Source organism: Camellia sinensis, chromosome 11 (genome assembly GCF_055761805.1).
Source record: "Camellia sinensis isolate YWXY chromosome 11, ASM5576180v1, whole genome shotgun sequence".
NCBI lineage: Eukaryota > Viridiplantae > Streptophyta > Magnoliopsida > Ericales > Theaceae > Camellia > Camellia sinensis.
This window is the reverse complement of record NC_138971.1, coordinates 39688635-39695723: the sequence shown is the minus strand read 5'-3', so window position 1 is coordinate 39695723 and position 7089 is coordinate 39688635.

Below are 7089 nucleotides of genomic sequence, written 5' to 3'. Positions count from 1 at the left end.
GACCAAGGTCTGGTGATAGATTCTCATCTTTTCTTCTTTGACTTTCCAATCTCCTTTAGCTTGAGATACAACAAGGTTCAAGTCCCCGATGACGTCCAACCGTTTTGCCCATAGTTCTAGGGCGGCTTCTAAACCAGTAATGCATGCCTCATACTCTGCTTCATTGTTCGATACTTTGAGCCGGAGTTTGAATGCTAAAGGGATACGAGAATTGTTAGGTGCTATCAGCAACACCCTTATCCCATACCCGTATTGGTTTGACGCCTCGTCAAAGTACATCGTCTAAGTTTCATCTTCGACATGCAAAATGGCCTCGTTTGGGAATAGGTACTCAACTGCTTCATCCTTTTCAACTGGGTGATCGATTAGGAACTCCGCTACCGCTCTCCCCTTCACAGACTTGCGCATCACGTACTTCAGATCGAATTCAGAAAGCAGAAGTAACCAACGAGCTAGCCTACCCATAAGTGCTGATTTCTCGAAGAGATATTTGATGGGATCTAATCTCGAAACTAGTATTACAGAGTGAGCTAACAGGTAGTGTCGTAGCTTCTTGGTAGCCCATACCAAGGCCAGACAAGCATTCTCCAGCGGAGTGTAGCGGGTCTCGTAATCCAGCATTTTCTTGCTCAAGTAGTAGATAGCTCTCTCCATTTTGTCCTTAGACTCCTGTGCAAGCATGCAGCCCATTGTAGTTTCAGTCACTGAAAGATACAAGATCAACGATTTTCCCGACTCAGGCGGTGACAACACAAGTGGGTTCTGTAAATATTGCTTGATTTGTTCAAAAGCAGCTTAGCATCGGCCGTCCCATTGGAACTTTTTTCCTTTTTTCAGGAGACCAAAGAGTGGTTCACAAGTCAAGGTTAATTTTGTAATAAATCGTCTTATGAATTGTACTTTACCCAGAAAGCCTCGCACCTCCTTTTCAGTCCTTGGTGGTGGCATTTCTAAGATGGCCTTGATTTTGGAAGGATCGACTTCGATACCTCTCTGTGTGATCAAGAACCCTAGCATTTTCCCTGCTGTAACACCAAACTTACACTTCTGAGGATTCAGTCGCAACCGAAACTCTCTGACCCGTTGAAAGAATTTTTGCAAGGCGGTGTAGTGGTCCTCTCTTTCCTTGGACTTGACAATCATGTCGTCCACATACACCTCAACCTCCTTGTGGATCATGTCGTGCAATATTGTGATCGCGGCCCGTTGATATGTAGCCCCAGCATTCTTCAGCCCAAATGGCATCACCCTATAACAATAGGTCCCCCACGGGGTGGTAAAAGCAGTCTTCTCCTGATCTTCGGGTGCCATCAATATCTGATTGTAGCTAGAAAACCCATCCATGATGAGAGTAACACATGCCGTGCAGTAAAATCCACTAATTCGTCGATATGCGGCAGAGGAAAGTCGTCCTTTGGACTGGCTTTATTCGAATCCTTGAAATCCACGTATACCCGAATTCTACGGCCTTTCTTTGGCAATGGAACTATGTTGGCCAACCTAGTTGGGTATTCACATACCAGCAGGAACCCTGCGTCAATTTGCTTGGTGACCTCTTCTTTGGTCTTGATAGCCCAGTCCGGGTAGATCCTTCTGAGCTTTTGCTTGATAGGTCGGGCCTCTGGGTCAAGAAAGATCCATTGCTATACAATCTCAAGATCGATTCCAGGCATGTCTTCGTAAGACCACACGAAAACATTTTTGAAACCTTTTAATAAAGCGACTAAGCGCTCGCGCTCCTTCGAAGACAACGTGGACCCGATCTGGACGAACTGCGGGTCCTTCTCAGTACCAACATTAATTTGGGTGATTTCATCAACCAGCGATTTTACAAATCTCTCCTGCTCATGATCTAGCAAATATTTCAAAATCGAAGGAATTTCTTCCTCGTCGTTTTCATCGAAAATTTAAAAGTCTTGATTAATACAATAAATCAAAGGCATAGAAAAATATTCGAAGGCCACAACCATTCCATTCTCATTAATCACTTCCAAGTCGCTTGATTCCTCTACTACAACAGACTCAAAGGAAAAAGAAAAAGACGACCTAGATAGGATTGTGGCATCCGGGTTGTCACCCCCAAGAATACCGGACTCAGACTCAGATGAGCTGGAACTTGATTCTGACTCCACAGACTTGGTGGAATCAGATTCCGGCTCACTACCTGACCCGGTACTGCTTGATAAGAATCTCTCCTCGTATTGCCAAACGAGGGAGGGTGCGATGGACGCATCTAGAATGTTCGAAGGTGGGCCCGCAGCCGCTTCATTCCTAATCATAGACACTGAGAGATCATCCCCCAAGCACTCATGCACGATCGGAGGATCTGAAAGTAGACAAGCCAGTGCTACCCCCATTTCAATCTCGGTGCTCTCGGAATCCACTTCCTTACATTGCTCAACCTCAGCTGGTGGGTCATCGGCAACATCATCCCCGGTCAACTATAAGTCAAAGAAGATCTCGAAACCTGGCAGGCGCCTTTTCTCGGCATTCAGCCATGGCTCTGGGAAGTCGCAGAATGGAAAGTCTTCTCGCTCCACTACGACAAAATACACATTTGGCGACCCAGAAATTGGTCGCCAAAAGTACAAATTTCGTCGCCAAAAGAATCTGCAACAAATATACAATTTGTCGCCAAAGGCTTGTCACTAAAAGTATTGGCGACGAAATCAGAAATTGTCGCCGTATGTAGACATTTAGCAACAAGAAAATTTGTCGCCAAAAATCATATATTTTGTCGCTATAAAATTACAATTTGTTGCTAAAAGGTTGAAATTTGGATAGGCCTTGTAGTTTTAGCAACAAATAAATGCGTCGCCAAAAGTACTATTTAACGACAAAATTAATTTGGTTGCTAAAAATCACGTTTTTAGCGACGAGTAAGTTTTGGTTGCGAAAAGTTCTTGGAATAACCACTAACTTTTAGCAACAAAAACAATATGTTGTCGCCAAATATATTAACAGCGACCAAAATACCACCTGTCACTAAAAATTCAGTACATAAATTTTGATTTTAATAATTTTCCTGTTGAAAATAATCCAAAACACCTGTTTTCCTGTGCACAATATATACACAAATGTAATGTGAATAATAATACACCTGTGCAAGACATTCATACTAATTCAAAATTAATAGCTATGAAAAATCCCAATAAACATAATTACAATTCTCTAACAATCTAAAACATGCATGCCAAAGTACTTACAAACTACTAACATCAAACCCATAAATGCATTACCAAATGCTATGTCAAAATATTTTCAAAATTACAACCAAATATTTTGATGTTAAACATCTAACCAACAAGTCAATTACTAAAATCCCATGTCAAAATATTTGCAAAAATACAACACCAAATATTTTGATGCTAAACATTTAATCTATAAATCATTTACCAAAATCCTATGTCAAAATATTTCCAAAAACACAAAATCAAATCTTCTGATGCAGCCCAAACTATTTTCCACCATTGCCAATCTGTCACATGAAAAAACAAAACAATATTAGATTGACAAAAAAAAAAAAAAAAAAAAAAAAACCTCGATATGAACTTCACAATTTTGATTTTAATTTTGTAACGGGAAGTCCAATCGGGTGCTGTTTGCTCATACAAGTTTGCTCATACAAGTCTATTTAGGCTTGAACAAGCTACCTGTGCAAAGTTTCGGTGGTTTCAGTGGTCATTTTGCAATTTCGGCCCCCGAACGGGCCTTTTAAGTCTTGTATTTTACAATTTTCTTTCTAATTTTCTAACAGAAGATCCAATCGAGGTCCCGTTTGTTCCTACAAGTCTATTTAGGCTTGAACAAGCTGTCCGTGCTAAGTTTCGATGGTTTCGGTGGTCATTTCACAGTTTCGACCCCCGAACGGGCCTTTTAAGTCTTGTATTTTACAATTTTCCTTCTAATTTTCTAACCGAAGATCCAATTGAGGTCCCGTTTGTTCCTACAAGTCTATTTAGGCCTTAACCAGCTGTCCGTGCTAAGTTTCGATGGTTTCGGTGGTCATTTCACAATTTCGGCCCCCGTACGGGCCTTTTAAGTCTTGTATTTTACAATTTTCCTTCTAATTTTCCAACCGGAGATCCAATAGAGGTCCCGTTTGTTCCTACAAGTCTATTTAGGCTTGAACAAGCTGTCCGTGCCAAGTTTCGGTGGTTTCGGTGGTCATTTTACAATTTCGGCCCCCGAACGGGCCTTTTAAGTCTTGTATTTTACAATTTTCATTCTAATTTTCTAACCGGAGATCCAATTGAGGTCCTGTTTGTTCGTTCAAGTCTATTTAGGCTTGAACAAGCTGTCCGTGCCAAGTTTCAGTGGTTTCGGTGGTCATTTCGCAATTTTGGCCCCCGAACGGGCCTTTTAAGTCTTGTATTTTACAATTTTCCTTCTAATTTTCTAACCGAAGATCCAATTGAGGTCCTGTTTGTTCCTACAAGTCTATTTAGGCCTTAACCAGCTGTCCGTGCCAAGTTTCAATGGTTTCGGTGGTCATTTCGCAATTTCGGCCCCCGAACGGGCCTTTTAAGTCTTGTATTTTACAATTTTCCTTCTAATTTTCTAACCGAAGATCCAATTGAGGTCCCGTTTGTTCCTACAAGTCTATTTAGGCCTTAACCAGCTGTCCGTGCTAAGTTTCGATGGTTTCGGTGGTCATTTCACAATTTCGGCCCCCGTACGGGCCTTTTAAGTCTTGTATTTTACAATTTTCCTTCTAATTTTCCAACCGGAGATCCAATAGAGGTCCCGTTTGTTCCTACAAGTCTATTTAGGGTTGAACAAGCTGTCCGTGCCAAGTTTCGGTGGTTTCGGTGGTCATTTTGCAATTTCGGCCCCCGAACGGGCCTTTTAAGTCTTGTATTTTACAATTTTCCTTCTAATTTTCTAACCGGAGATCCAATTGAGGTCCCGTTTGTTCCTTCAAGTCTATTTAGGCTTGAACAAGCTGTCCGTGCCAAGTTTCAATGGTTTCGGTGGTCATTTCGCAATTTCGGCCCCCGAACGGGCCTTTTAAGTCTTGTATTTTACAATTTTCCTTCTAATTTTCTAACCGAAGATCCAATTGAGGTCTCGTTTGTTCCTACAAGTCTATTTAGGCCTTAACCAGCTGTCTATGCCAAGTTTCAGTGGTTTCGGTGGTCATTTCTCAATTGCGGCCCCTGAACGGGCCTTTTAAGTCTTGTATTTTACAATTTTTCTTCTAATTTTCTAATCGGAGATCCAATCGAGGTCTTGTTTGTTCAACACAACCAGACATATTAAATGAAATGCTTGTGCTGATTTGAAAAGTAAATTATGAAAAATATACTTACAAAAGTGTTTGTCAATAAGATTCCTTTGATGAATAATTATTTTCATCAACCTGCATGCCTGCCTGATCCTTGGCCATCCTCATAAACTTCTCAATCTCTTCAAATCTTTTGTTTTGCATTTCAATCATTTTAGCTTGCTCTTGTGCTACTAGGTTCTGGGCTGCAATTTGTTCTTGCTGGATCTCGGACAAATTCTTCAATGACTCTAGTTCTTTTTGTAGGCTCGAAACCACCTTAGTATGTGCTTGTGCAGTAACAGAAGATCTGGATGATGATGGTTTTGGACCAACTCCAAAGCCTTTTAAGTATCCCGATTTCTTTCCAAGAATCTCAATTGACAGATGCTCCTGAGTTAAAGGTATTGCCCCAGGCTCTAAAGACTCATCATGTCGCTTTTTCAAAGCTTCCTATCAATTTGTAAACAACTTCAACAAATACCATCATTTACATAAATATGTAACTCTATTAATTGGCATACTTACATGTAATTGACTACATATCGGGGCTACCCAATCCGACTTTCTCTTGCTCCAATGGGAATCTTTGTAGAAGTCTACAAAGTCAGTCTTCTCGGTACCCTAATTCCATTTAAAAGTAAGCATACATAATTAATTTCAATCATTATGTTAGATATAATAAATGCATCACCTGTTTATACATTGCAGCTTGAAATGACTTGGAGCCCATTGTATGATTATATGGTAACCTCACTCGACTATCCCTTGCTTTTTAGCCAAGTTCTGCAAAATTAATTGATTAGTAAAATTAAATTGAAATTACAACATGATTCTTCAAATTAGGAAATTTTACCTGATAATCGTCATCAAGCCATACATGATCGATCATGTATATCCAAGCCTCAGAATCGACCCCTTTGTATGGTTTACTATAAGGGTCAACACCAGCGTCTACCAACTTCGAGTAATGAGTCTTCATCTTGTTACGCCAACTTCTGTAAAGAGTTTTACACTTTTTATTGACTCCTTTCCGAACCTCTTCATCCTCATCATAATCAACAATCTCAAATTTATCCTACAAATATAATGAATGCTTTTATTAATATCAAAATACAAGTAATGGTGATAATCTAATTATCTGAAAAGTAGCAAATACATGTACCCGAACTGCTTGAATGATTGGGGCTTTATGAATCTCATCAATCTTGTCCCACTTTTTTATACCAATGATTGGTGCAGCCATCCTTATCTGTAAGCCAAGTTCATTTGCAAATGGAGTGGCATAAGGTCCTACTGGCACCTTCGCATTTGCAGGGATCCAAACAGGAAGTTTTTTACCACCATTGATAGCTATGAGACGTGTTATGCTCTTTCCTCGAGTCTAACCCCTGACTTGTCTAGAATGAGTACGCAAACTAGTGGTAGATGGCACATCATGGGTAGTAGTTGCATTTGTAGATGGTGCAGCCTGAGTAGTAGCTACATTTGTAGATGGTGCAGCCTGGGTTGTAGTTGCATTTGTAGATGGTGCAACCTGGGTAGTAGTTGCATTTGTCGGTGGTGTAGGCTGGATACTTAGAGCATTTGTAGATGGTACACTCTGAATAGATGGGGTTAAAATAGATGGTGCATGCTGAGTAGGGGCAGCAATTCTAGCTGCAGCTTGTTGGGAAGGTAGAGGAACTTTGGATGATGCTGCATGTCGAACTTTACCAGGGCCTGCCATCTAGCACAACAACTCAACAATTACATGTGTGAAGCATATGTAAAATAAGCAATTACATTAATATCAATGGCTATATAATAGAATCAATGTCAGA